At 38.7% G+C, this 13,860-nt stretch overlaps 1 protein-coding gene across 1 annotated transcript in view; it reads right to left on the bottom strand.

Annotated features, from left to right (window-relative positions):
- The window catches only part of EYS (eyes shut homolog), a 1,424,867-nt gene that overhangs the window by 38,319 nt on the left and 1,372,688 nt on the right, over positions 1-13,860 (bottom strand). The window lies entirely within an intron of this gene.

The following is a 13,860-nucleotide window of genomic DNA, read 5'->3' as shown; positions in this document are numbered from 1 at the left end:
ACGTGCGAGGTATTATATGTTTTTAATTTTCCACTTTCTACAAACAACATTGTGATAAAACTCTTATACGTAAATCTTTGTGCATATCTATGGTCATTTCCTTAGGACAAATTCAAATATTGTCATGACTTCTGGGCATTGGATTCATATTCCAGCCTGCCCTCCATAATAATTGTGCCAATTTACATTCCCGTCATCAGTGAATGAGAATGCTCCTGAAATAATAGACGTGCATGTAATTGAAAATACGGAGCATTGTTCTAGGCTTCTTGTTCTTTATCGACCCAATAATTATTTATTAAAATAAAAATGATTTAGTGTCTGCCTACACATATTTATCAAGAACATATTCATTTCAAATTCCTATATTTTCCTTTATTATTTGGCAGTCTAATCCAATTTATGCTTCACCAAAATTCATTTTTTAACTTTTTTTTTTCAGTATTTACTCTGCGCACAGCACCATCTTGGGTCATATAGGATGTGCAGAAGGCCGGCTGAGATGAGGTGTGTGGGGGAGAGCACCGCTGGGCTGCGTGCGCTGAGGGGCCCAGTGAGTGGCACAGATGGTCCAGACACCAGCAGGGGAGGAACTGGGGGGTGAGCTCATAATTGACGTCACACACCACTGATGAGCTGTTAGACTTTGGCTTTAGGAGGAATTTAAAACAAAAATGCTCATCTATTTGGAACTTAGAGATAGAAGCACAGGCATATACATAACATGATAAAAACAAACAGAAGTCTCTGAGGAGATTGCCATTTCATTACATAGGGTGTTTAGATGGGTCACGACGAAAGAAAATTGATATGCTTATTGTATCCAACTTAATGGTTGTGCAAAAAAAGTTTGCCAAGTTGTATAAGGTTCTTCAAAATGGTGAAAAACAAAATATGGAAGTCACCTGCTACAGAATTACATAATGATTTTGATGATTAAAGATCACAAAGAGCGTAAAATATGTAAATATCTTTTGTACAAAAATAGACTGTCTTACCAATTTCATAAAGGAAATAAAACTATAGTAAAAATTCTTATTAAAGAATTTTTATATAAAAAGAAAACTCTAACGTCATTACTTTTTCATGATGATTGCACCATCTAGTGGTTCATTTTTATCTACTTGAAAAAAACAAAGCCAAGAACAAAATTAATCTCATTGACTTATAGACAGACAAGACAATGGTAAAATATTTATTTTTATATTAAATATAGCTTAAATCACATTAAGCATAATATAATACAGATGCTGTAAACTTATTTGAAAAATAACATCTTAAATAAAAGAGATTTTCATATGATTCCTCTCAGAATTTTTATCTTACTTTTTTATTTTATCTTTTTATTTTATTCAATCCTCTGAAGCAATTAGCTGTGTGTGCAAATATTTAAAAAATTACTTTCAAATACCTTTTACTACTCTTTTATGTTATATTTCAAGAGATATTTTCATTAGAATGATTTTGTGCAAGGTTAGATTTTTCTTTTTCTTCTCTCATTGGCTTCTTTGGCACCTTGTGAAACGTAGAGAATAAAAAGTCTCAATCTTCATTCGTTATTTTTCACTTTGTGATGATATTCTTCTAACACTTGAGATTAATTCATTAACATTTCTTCCTTTAACCACACATATACTACTCTGCCCTGAGGACGAGTAGGTTTTGGAGAGGTATGTGTGTGAGGTGGGGTGTCCACACAGTGGGAAAAGTAGAAGAAAACCAAAGAGAGGTAAATAATCATTCATTTAAAGAAAGTTTATTATTATTATTTTTTACACGCTGAGTGTCTGCCACTGTGCTGAGCACTGAGCATTCCCCAGCACAGAAGGCCCCAATCTTGGCCTCATGGACTTGCTGTTTTGAGGAGATCAGATTAGTAAGTAGGCAATGTTAACGCAGTGTGACACGGGCTAAAATTAGAGCTATGGGAGTCCACAGGAAGGACGCTAAGCAGTTGCAGAGCGTTCAGGGAAGGCTTCTGAGTTGAGATTGGCCTATGTGAATGAGTGCATTGAGGGATGGGGTGGCAGAAGATTAGGCTAGAAAAGGAAACTAGAACAGGCTAAGAAACTAGAATAGAAACTGAATAACAGGCAGAGAGAGTTCACCTTAAGTGACAGATGTGTGGGGAATGACGTGAATGATGAGGCGTATTTTAAGAGTATTAATCTGGTATGTATAAGGTGACTCCACGGCGTAACAATGAACTCTCTAATGATGTAAGTTTAGTCTAATGATGTATAGTCTTACTATATTTTTGCCACTAGAACAGGGGTTGGCAGACTTTAAGAGTATACAGTTTGCTTTATGGGCCATACAGACCTTTTTTCAACAACCCAACACTGCCATTACTGAAAGCAGCCGCAGACTGCAGTATCCCAATAAAACCGTATTTACAAAAACAGGTAGTGGGCCAGATTAAGTCCACAGGCTATAGTTTGTGGACCCCTGTACTAGAGTATTAATTCCCTGGGAGCAGAGATCAGGTCTGTTTGCTCTCTTTTGCAGTCCCAGGGCCTAAGACAGTTTCAGGCATGCTGTAATATTTCATTGAAAATCCAGGGAATAAATAAACAAATGAATGAATGAGTCACGACTGGTATAAGGAAGTGGATGGAATCACAGAGGCCCGGACAGGGAAATGGCTGTGAGGATGGAAGCCTGAATCGATATGAGAGGCATCTGTTAGGTGTGTTGGTATGGAAGATGAAAGATTCTACTAATGGCAAACATTTACCGAGGCTTACCATGTGCCAGGCACTCTTCTGAGCCCTTCAAATGTATTACTCATGTAACCCTCCCCACAACCCTTAGGAGGGTGCTATGATCATCCTCATCAAGCAGAGGAGGAGCTTGAGACACAGAGAAGTTAAGCAGATTACATGGCGAGTAGTAGGGGAGGGAGTCCACACATTGAACTGCCTTTCTATGTCTCTCCATCTCACAGAAATCTTTGGTGTTTCAGGATAAAACGGCTGAAAGAATATGGTGTCATTAGTGGGAATAGGGCATTCAGAGAAGAATATAGGTTAAAGGGAAAATATAAAAGTCCACTTTTAGCTACACTGAGTTGGAGGTGAGAGGAGGTGATGAAGGGCTTTTTCTGGTGAACTAAGTAGAACAGCAGGCAAAGGGCTGAAGCATCAATTATGTAATAGCTAAGAATATTCAAAAAATACTTCAGAATTGCTGACATTATACATAGAACTGTTTTCTTATGTCCCATCCGATCCAAAATGTTTGCTATCCTCAGTTGTTGATACATAAAGAACAATTTGTGCGTTCTTCTGCCTCTAAACATGGAAAGATAACACAGAAGAAAATGTTAGACCCTTTAGAAATATGAGTAACAGTTGGTCATGATGGCAATCGAGAGTTGAGTATTGCAGTATGTTTTGACTAATACAGTTAATTGTTTTACATCTGTGCACTTCGAATAAAACTGATTTAAATTCCTAAATTGCAGATAAATTGTTTGGTTTTTATAGTTGATTTTATAGCTCAGAAACATCTGTGGATTAATTTTTTCTCATTATAATAGATATTCAACAGGAAGAATTTAATTTTCTTGTAATTAGACAGTTCTAAGACTTCTAGAGTTTAGGCTGAATGTGGACATATAAAAATTAACTGAAAATTAGATGATAGAAGATTTAATATTTTTTGTTTGAATACCACTTAAGCATCATCCACTTGCTTACTAAATATTCACCAAAGAAGGATACAGCGCACCACTCCACTTTGTTACCAGAGTGAATACAGGACAGAAACCAGAGTTTTGCTCCCCCAGGGACTTTATGGTACTTTATTTATAATAATGTATTTGTGTGCAATATAGATGATATACGTAAAATACAATATTCAAAGTTTATGAGGACTTCACCTTTATGCCAGGCACTGTTTTAAATACTTTATGTGTAGTAACTCCTTTAATCCCCACATTAACCCCACGAGATAAATACAGGTATTAGTTCTCAGTGTGCAGATGAGAAACTGTGCCTTAGAAAAATATAACCCCAGGCCGGCCCCGTGGCTTAGCGGTTAAGTGCTCTCCCTCTGCTGCTGGCGGCCCGAGTTCGGATCCCGGGCGCGCACTGACTCACTGCTTCTCCGGCCATGCTGAGGCCGCGTCCCACATACAACAACTAGAAGGATGTGCAGCTATGACATACAACTATCTACTGGGGCTTTGGGGGAAAAAATAAATAAATAAATAAAACTAAAAAAAAAAAAAGAAAAATATAACCCCTTCTTATTATTTTGGTTTACCTATCAAATACAGATTCTCATTGCTTTCAATAAGACAGAATCTTTTACATATATTGAGGCTAATGAGGGCAAAGTGTTAGAATTGTCATTGTGAGATGAGAGCAGAAAGAGAAAGTTCTTGGAAAAAATTTACCTTGAGCTGGATCTCAGCATAAGTTATGGTTACAGATTTGTGGGTTTTCTGTGTATAAGCAGAAACAGATACACTACTTAAAATGAAATCTACGTGATGTGATAATAAAGTCATATGAATAATGGAATAAATGCATGTTACTTAGCAATAGACGATCCCGTCCGCTAAAGGACCCCACCTCTACATATACAACGTCTTTCTCCACTATTGAAAGGAAAAGGGACACATGGCCAAATCTCCTTATCCTTAGACCACCTGTTGTGGCAGATGGCTTCATTCATGTCAATTGCTTTCCTTTATGATTTATTTCTGTTTGAGTACCAAGTTGGGAGAATAAAGTAAGTGGGAAGTGATGGATATCATTTTACCTGCCAAAATTTACTGGATGTCAAATGACATGCTCAAAATTGGAGCCTTTGAAGCATATGCAAACACACGCTAGAACATGTGAACCCCACGTACACTGGAATGTGGTGGCACGTCAAGGCCCAAGGTGCTTACAAGGAAGGGTTGCTAGCATCACTCCACCCGCTGATGTTTCCCAGGGCTGCCTTCTTTGCTGGTGAGATCACTCACCAAACTCTTGATGATACCTCAAAGAGTGTAAAGAGGATGAGATGAAATTACTCTTTACATACTAAGGGAAGTACTGGCGCTCGTCTGTGGGCCTCAGTCCTGATGTTTCTGTTCTCTAGGCAGAAGGGCCTGAACATTTCTCTATGTTAACAGTGGGACTCAGTTCCTCTTAGAGAGGGAAATCTTTTTGGGAAACTAGATGGGCTGCTTGGAGTAGATGGTGGACCCTTGTTGCATTGATGTGAGCATGATCCTGGATTACAAAAAGAAGATAGCTAAGTTTCTTTGCTTGAGACCAGGAGAGAAATTTGTTTTGTTCTAACCTAGAGAGCCAGCTGGAGCAAAATGAAGCAATGACAAGAAGAGGAAGAGATGGGGTGGAATGGCCACGTATTTACTGTAGTGGTGGGATGAGCAAACTGCAGGTTGAAAGTTGTGTGGGTGGCCGTGATATAAACCTTTCCCTTCCATATCTGCACCCATCCCCTCCCCCTGCACCAATGTAAACGGTCTGATATCTCCAAGTGTGAACGTCTTTATTCATTTAGTAGAAGCCAAAGGAGTTGACTGTCACTTTTAGGCATATGTGGTATGGAGTAGAGTCTCTATGGGTGGAAGCAAGAACATAGAACCAGAGAAGGCTTTGAGAACATACACTTTCCTCCTCGAATCTGCATAAATCTTGGAAAGATCTCTGGTCTTTCACAGTTCATGTGGATCTCAAGATCTGGTAGAAAGCAACTGACTTCTGAGTTACACAAAAACCAGGAGAGAAAAGATGTTCCCCTTAAACCACAGTGATAGGGAGGCTTGATTAAAATCTACGCTGAATTCTTACTTCGGACTCTTATTTTCCAGCTACTTAAATAATGAAGGAACAGAAAGTATGAACTTACTTTAGAATCTATGCCCTTCAAATACTTTTTCCATGGGTGGCATCAAATAATGGACTTACACTGTTTGGGCAGATAAGAACTGAAGGTGGAGAAAAACTGGAACAAAATGTCCCCAGTTGTAAAAGTGGTTATCTATAACTGGTGGGATCATGAGTATTCTTTTTATTTTATACTCATGAATTTTACAAATTAGATAAAATATGTATTATATATACTACTATTCTCTAATTCAAATGTAAACAAAAGTAGAAAAAAATAGTATTAATGAGACTCCTGGAACCCATCATCCAGCTTCAAATTATCAATTTTCTGCTCTTCAGTTTCATCTGTTTTTTTCTCCCCTATTTTTCTTGCTAAATTGTTTTGAAGCAAATCCTATTTTACCTGTAAATGCTTCAGTATATATCACTAATAGATAAGAAACTTAAAAACACAACCACAAGACCATTATTGAACCCAACAAAATTAACATTAGTTCCTTAATATCATCCAATTTCTGTGTTCAGTTAATTATGATTGTCTCAAAAAAGTTTTTTTTTGACAGTTCATCAGGATCCAAACAAGTTCCACAAATGCATCTGCAGAGTACATGTCTTAAGGCTTGTTTCTTAGATGAAAATTCTCCCTCTGCATTTCTTTCCATCCATGCTATTTTTGTGTCATTTTTCCAGTAGAATTTCCTGATTTCTGGATTAGGCTGCTTATATCCTTATAATGTCATTTAACTTGTTTTCCTCTTTTGCCCATATTTCTCATAAACTTGTAGATATAGCGACTTGATTAGGTTCAGGTTCAGGTTTTTTAACGCTTCATGGGTGGTGCTGTATAGTTTTAACTACATGGCATCAAGAAGCATATAATATTTGTTCTACATTTAATTATGTTATGACTGACTAGTTGGTTAAGTGATGTTAGCTTGCTCCAACCATTATATAGTTTCCTGTCAACCTTTCATTAAATAGTTCAAGCAGCCATTATTTCTTTGGTGGTTACAAAATAGTGATGTTTCTCTTTTCTATTATTTATCCTGCACTTATTTGCTCAGTTCTATTAAGAACTACTTCTCATCAACCAGCTGGCTGGTTAGTATTATTTAGTATTAGTTATCTATTGCTGCATAATAGATTACCCCCAAACATAATGGCTTAAAGCAACAATAAACATGTATTATTTTTATGGACTCATAATGGGTCACTCTGCTTTCAGACTTACTGCCTGCAAATGCATCCTCTATATACAACTGCCAGAGGGACCACATACAATACAGTATGACCATTATTAAAACTGTTGAGTGGATAGGATCATTTAATCTTTAAATTTAATAATTTGAGGAAGGCAGAAGTGGCAATGACTTTTGACCTAGCTTTGGAAGTCATTAACTGTGATTTGTAGAATATCCTGTTGTTTACAAAGGTTAGCCCTATTCACTGTGGGAGAGACTGCAGAAGGATGTGTCTGATAGAGGCAAGAAACACTGGGGCCCCTGGAGGCTGGCTACCATAGCCTAAAATGCAATCTGTATAGGACAGGAAGGTTGAACACATCCATCTTTCCCTTTCTCAGAATAATGTGTGGTGCACTAGTAACCTCCATAGGTTACAAGTTTGTTTTTTTTTTTCTTCTTCCCCCTTGGGGGGTGGCATATCATTACAACTAACTGTGTGTATTTTATGTATTGGCATGTTTAAATCTGCTACAGACCTTATCCTCTGTGCTTCTGGAGCTGTCCTATCCTTGGCCAGTGGGAGCCTAGTTAAAGTGATTCCAGTCCTCTTGTGAAATGACCCTACTAGTCTTTGATGACCCTCTTGCTCTCAGGCACAAAAAGACATTCGGCTCATATCATGCATTTCCCATCCCAGACCCGAATGTTCAATTCTCCAAGAAGTCCTGGTTCATTTTTAGTGGAAAATGGTATTTGAGATGACAATTTTGGCACTAGAGCTATTCATTGCTACTGGGTTATTATCGTTTCTAGATCTCTTTAGTGGACATAGGTAGGAAATAAGTTTTTTAGAAGGAGAAAATTAAGTCATGAATTCATATGTTATTTCCAGTTCAAATTAAAGATGAGATGATTTTTACTTCTTTGATTTTATGTCTATATTTTTCTCTTATGCTGAAAATCTTGGTTCCTAATGATAAATATTGACATAATTCTTCATTCGGTTTATATCCATCCATCCATCCATCTATCCATCTATCTACACATCCATCCATCTGTCTAGTTATCTAGCTATTTTTATCTATAGTTTCAAAATAACAATACCAATGCTACCACTAAGATTAAGACCATAAGATGCAATTTAGGATATTTTTATGGTTCTTTTTGTCCTTAGGATATAACCCACTGTACAGTCAAAATACTTTGAGAATCAATTGAATTAAATCTTCTCTACCTCGTTATACCAACAACTTGAAATATAGTTGGATTCATTTATTTCCTTATTTTATTTCAATGTTTAAGAATTATTCTCTTTCCTTTTTGATTTACCAGGTGAAACATTTACCTAGTCTCAAATGAAAACTAATAAAGCAAATTGTATTTTGAAATGACTAGCTTTCATCTCTGTCACTTCTTGTTCTCGTCCTCATCCTATAGGTAACCATTTATAAACTTTTTCTATAATCTTCTCTTTTTTTTCTTAGAAAAATATGATCATATGTGTGTGTTATGTATATCCCTATGTATGTATTTATATCTATTTATCTATAACTATCATTCCCTTTTTCCCCTTTCTTCTATGTTTCTTTGCCCTACTTTTGTCACGGAATGTATCCAGAGGATCACTCCGTAGCAACATAGGAAGATTCCTTTTTATAGCTGCACTGTCTTCCATTGTACGAATCGTCTTCAGCTTTCCCAGCCAGACGCCTAGTGATAAGTGTCTGAGGAGTTTCCCGTCTTTTGCCTTAACAAATAGAGTTTGCTCCAGGGACTACAGTGTCTGTTTCTATACAATTTCACCATCAGATCAGTCCATTTTTTAGCTTTTTGCTAATCTCCTAGGTAAGAAATAGTATCAGTCTTAACTTGGAATCCCTAGAAAACAGAGTCTACAGCAATTCCAAGGAAACAAGGAGTCCTCTGCTGAGCAAGCAGGAGTGAGGGGAAAGCAGGGCGGGGCAAAGGAGGGAAAACCAGTGCCAGGCAGTGAGTTACAAGCTGGTGACACACAGCTGGTTGTTTGGTGAGGGGGTGTTTCCTGGGAGGCTGGAGAGAGCGATATGATTAATTCGAGAACCGTGCAGGAGAAAAGCGTAGCGGGAGTAGACAGGTTGACAGCAGGTCATGGTACTCCTTGAATGAAAGATTAAAGGACTCACATTTTGCTGCACTGGCAGTGAAAGACCAAGGAACATGCTGAGCAGGAAAGTGATGGGAGCAGAGAGATCGTTAGGAAGATTCAACCTGGATTAGAGGAAGGAGAGATCAGGGAGCAGGACACTGGTTGGGAAACAATTCCACAGCAGAGGAGACTAGAAGACTGAACTCAGCATTGTTGGGTTCCTCTAGAAGAGGACAGACTGGGCAAGGAATTCTTAATTTGGAGAGTTGGGGACTCTGGAGAGTCTATGATTGGGCTCTAGGGAGTTTGTAAACCTCTAAAATTTTATGCAAATTTTTGGTGTCCTAAGAATGTTCATTTTTCAGGGGAAAGGGATTTTAGCTTTCACCTCATTCTCCAAGGCATCTTGAGCTGAAAACATAATTATGAAACCCTGGATCAGCGAGATTTTATACTCACTGACAGAGTTATGTTGTAAATAAGCCTCATTTATGAGCTTGGTATAAATCTCTGATGCATTTCTCATTTTACATCCACATTCTCTGAACTGCTATTGTACTCAGTGTCTGTGCTGCTCATGTTTACATCTGACTTGTTTTTGTAAGGAACACATCTGCACATTGCCCTCGGTCAGGCAGGAGGTGACTTTAAGGTCAAGCGAAGTACAACTTAAATGAAGTCAAATCTGCTTAAAACCACTTTGCACCAAACGCATGTACACACAGGGCTAAGTTAGAACTAAGCAAGCCTTTTTGTTTTTTTAAATTGTAACAACAGAAATGGTTTGCTGTTTCTCTGTTGCATCAGAGCTCGGCCAGGAGCACAAAGGCCTTACATGAACCCTGCGTTACACTCTGATCTGAGAAGCTGTGCTGGGACACAGCTGCTGCTGTGGGGCTGACAGACTGGGAGCAGAAAGCCAGGCTTTTCAGCAGTTCACCGAAGCCCAGCACCACCTCCCTCCCGACTCGGCGCAACACTTCCCCTTACGTAGCAAAGCAATGCCTTCCACCCCCAGCGGTGAGGAACGGAACTAAAGGCAGCATTTAAGTTAAAAAAAAATTGGTACCATTAAGCTGTGCATTATTAAGACATTTTGAATAGCTTTGAGACTTTGCTTTTAAAATTGATTCTAAACACTGTGAAATTTATGCTTCTGGGTTCGGACTTGCCTCTTGAGCATTTAAAAAATATTTTATCATATGTTAGCTGTCTATAACGGTACCTAGAAATTCAATTTAATATTACTCTATTTCAGGTGAAAAGTCAAAGTGTAGAGCCACATAAAATCAAGAGCCTGGGACTAGGACAAGGAGAGAGGAAAACTTCTTAAACACTATTGAAAAGTGTATAACAAAGAACACATCTTTTTCCTTTAAAAAAGCGATTCTTATTATTGAGATTAGAGCAGAATTACAAAAACTGTCAAAAGGAATAAAATTCTATTTAAACTTCTGCTGCTATTGCAGCTGAATATCCATGAGTGGGAACTTTTATATTTTTAAATAGCTTTATTAAGGTATAATTTACATACCATAAAATTCACCTATTTTAAGTTCAGGGAGCCATAATTTTATTAAGTTATATAATAGTCACAAGAGCTACTTCTGACTCTACAGTAAGGCTTCACATGTAGAAATTAATATAGTAAATATTTCCTTGTGATGTCAAAAAGAGGAGCCCTAACACTGGTCACGGTTTTATAAGATTTTAGAATCCTGTCAGGAAACTTGTCAGAGGATCACTCTCATTGTACGTTGTTACTCAAGTCTGTTTGTTATTCACATCAAGGCTCTCAGGTTAGTCTCTGAGATACAGCTTTCCACTCACACGGGGTTTATGAAATCCCCGGGGGAATTTTATGAGGTCAGCTCCTTCCAATTTGGAGAAAATATGAAATGCCGATTGAAGATAACTTCAAAAATTTTTTTTTTAAATTGAGAATAAATGAACGGATTACATCCAGCAGATCAAGAGGTACTTAACACTTTTATTACCTTATCTAAATTATTAGCTGCCTTTACATTCGTTGCTTGCTATCTAGGCTGGAGAGAATCCTGACCCAGGAACTGGGAGCGTGGGTTTGGGGTCCTGCTGTACTGCTTACTGGGTGCTCAGGCATCCTCTTGATTCACTCATAGTCTCTGGGGCTTAGTCCCCCATCCATTAAATCGGGACTCGGATATCTGCCCCAATTTAGGAAGTTTTAATTAGGAGCAACGGAAATAACGTGTGCAAAACTGCTTTGTTAACCACAAAGTACTGCACAATTGTAAGATACTACTTTTATTATCACATTTCAAGAAAATTTTCTGTATTAATCAAAATAATCTACAAACATCTCTAGGTGTCTATCCACACGTGGCACTGTGTATCCAAGATTAACACGGGGCTCTTCAACTGGAACAGGTGGGCCCTTGTTCCGTATGGAATAAAGAGGAGTTGGGATGAATGTCCCACCTGCACCTTCAACTTCACATGCTCTCTTACTGCCTCTTCCCATTCTTTGTCATTGCATTCTTTATTATTCTCAATTTACTATCACATTAAAAATAACAAAAATACCTGGTCAGTCACCTGGAGAATGACCACGTTTCTTTAGATGAAGTGAGGTAAAGTTGTGCTTCTAAATAATTAAGCTTAGTTGTAGAGCAAATTAGAATGCATAAGTTGTAAAGGAAACGAAAGTTTTCATTAAAAATTGTAAAGAAGTAAAGACAAATCGTAATGTAAAGCTAATGCCAAAAAATCCTACTCTGTGATGGTGGCATCCCAAACCTCAGGGTTTGTTCTTAGTGCTTCTGTGGACTTGGTCAAATTATATATTTTTTCTTCAAAAATTTCCTTAAAATTCAGCTAACACTTTCAACTTATTATTAAGCACGTCTAGTGTCTTGGACATCCCAGAATACTTCAATCCTTTTCATACTTGGTTTGGATTAATTTAGACTTGACTCTTCACTACCCCTACCCCTCCAATCTAAGATACAGTAGGTCACAAAGTACCACGAATATTTCTCAACAATATCTTTTAAATTAATTTTTCCCTCCCTTTTCTATGGCCATTTATTAAAACCAGGAACTTTTTTTTTTTTTTTTTGGTGAGGAAGATTGGCCATGAGCTAATATCCATTGCCAATCATCCTTTTTTTTTTGCTTGAGGAAGAGTGGCCCTGAGCTAACATCTGTACCCATCTTCCTCTATTTTGTACATGGGATGCCACCAAAGCATGGCTTGATGAGCAGTGCGTAGGTCCGAGCCCGGGATCTGAACCTGTGAACCCCAGGCCGCCGAAGCGGAGCGCAAACTTAACCACTACATCACGGGGCCAGGACCTTTATAATGTGTTTGGATTTCCAAAACCACCTCCTAGTAGCCCCCCAGAATACCCATGCTGCAAAGGAACATTGAGATGATTTGCCAAAATTTGTCTTGCCCATGGCTCTTTTCTGCCCAGGAACTGTTTGTGTCTCATTCTTGAAATAAATCAAATCTGTTATCTATCGTGTAAGTTTCTCATCCTTCCGTACATCCTCTGTCCCATTTCTCATAGCTAATCAGTATAATACCCTGTTGGGTCAATTTGGCTTCATTATCATGACCACGGGGTCACCTTGCTTGTCCTTACATTTGCACTTTTGCTTAGAACCTTTGGAATGAAGATTCCCTCCACCTTTTCATTGAATATCTATTCATTGATTCATTGATTCAATAAGTTCTTAATGAATGCCTATTCCATGCTAGGCATAGGTGTGGGGAATACCATGGGAGCATGAGAGATCAGGCCCATTGTCAGGGAAAAATAATTACCAGTATATAGACAAACAAACAAACAAAATCAGAGGGTGATATATTATGGAGAAAGTAAAATACGATGATATGATAGAGAATGATTAGAGGGAAGGATAGTTTTGGGTTGATCTAAGGGAGTGCCTTTCTGAGGAGGTGAGCCAATGATAAGAAGGAGGCAGCCCAGTGGAGACTGTGGCCAGGGTCCCCCAGCTGGAAGACCCAGGATACAGGTCTAGGAGCAGAAACGAGCTTGGTGTGTTCAAAGGGCAGAAGCAGGCTAAGTGGACTTGGACACGGTGAGGGAGGAGTACGGGAGAAGGTCCAGGGGGTTGGGGGGCCAGGTCGAGCAGGGCCTGATAGGTTATGTGCAGGGTTTAGATACTGTTCTACGTGGCCTGAGAAGTCGTCGGAGAGCTTTTGGTAAGAAACAGGGAGATCTAACGACTGTCTCCTCTCTACCCACCCACTACCCGCAACGAAAAGCCTTTTCTCACCAGCCCAGTGCACTGTGATTAGCAGTTGTTTGAACTCTGAACTTTGCTTTTGATCATTTTCTAGCGAGGAGGTGGAGGCGGATTGTCCAGGGAGGGTAAGGGATTCACTCAGGCTTTTAAAACTACTACGCGCTCTTGCATCCGTCTTCCAGGGAGGCTCTGATGCCACTTCCCCAACTGCTTTGCAGGGACTAGTGATGGTAATGAGGCGCATCACACCTTCTGGTGTGTCCTGGGGGAAAATTATGACAAATCCCATTTCTAGCTGTCTCATACATGAGACATAAGAAATTTATGAATAGCTAGAGTGCAAGGAATTGAAAGAGTGTTTACTTGCTCTTTCCTGGGTGTGTTCGCAGAGCCCCTCATACACTACTTATGCAGAGAGGAGATGCTCAACAAAAGAACT

Source organism: Diceros bicornis, chromosome 14 (genome assembly GCF_020826845.1).
Source record: "Diceros bicornis minor isolate mBicDic1 chromosome 14, mDicBic1.mat.cur, whole genome shotgun sequence".
NCBI classification, from domain to species: Eukaryota; Metazoa; Chordata; class Mammalia; order Perissodactyla; family Rhinocerotidae; genus Diceros; species Diceros bicornis.
The sequence above is the reverse complement of the archived record's forward strand: the minus strand, read 5'-3'. Positions and strand labels throughout refer to the sequence as shown.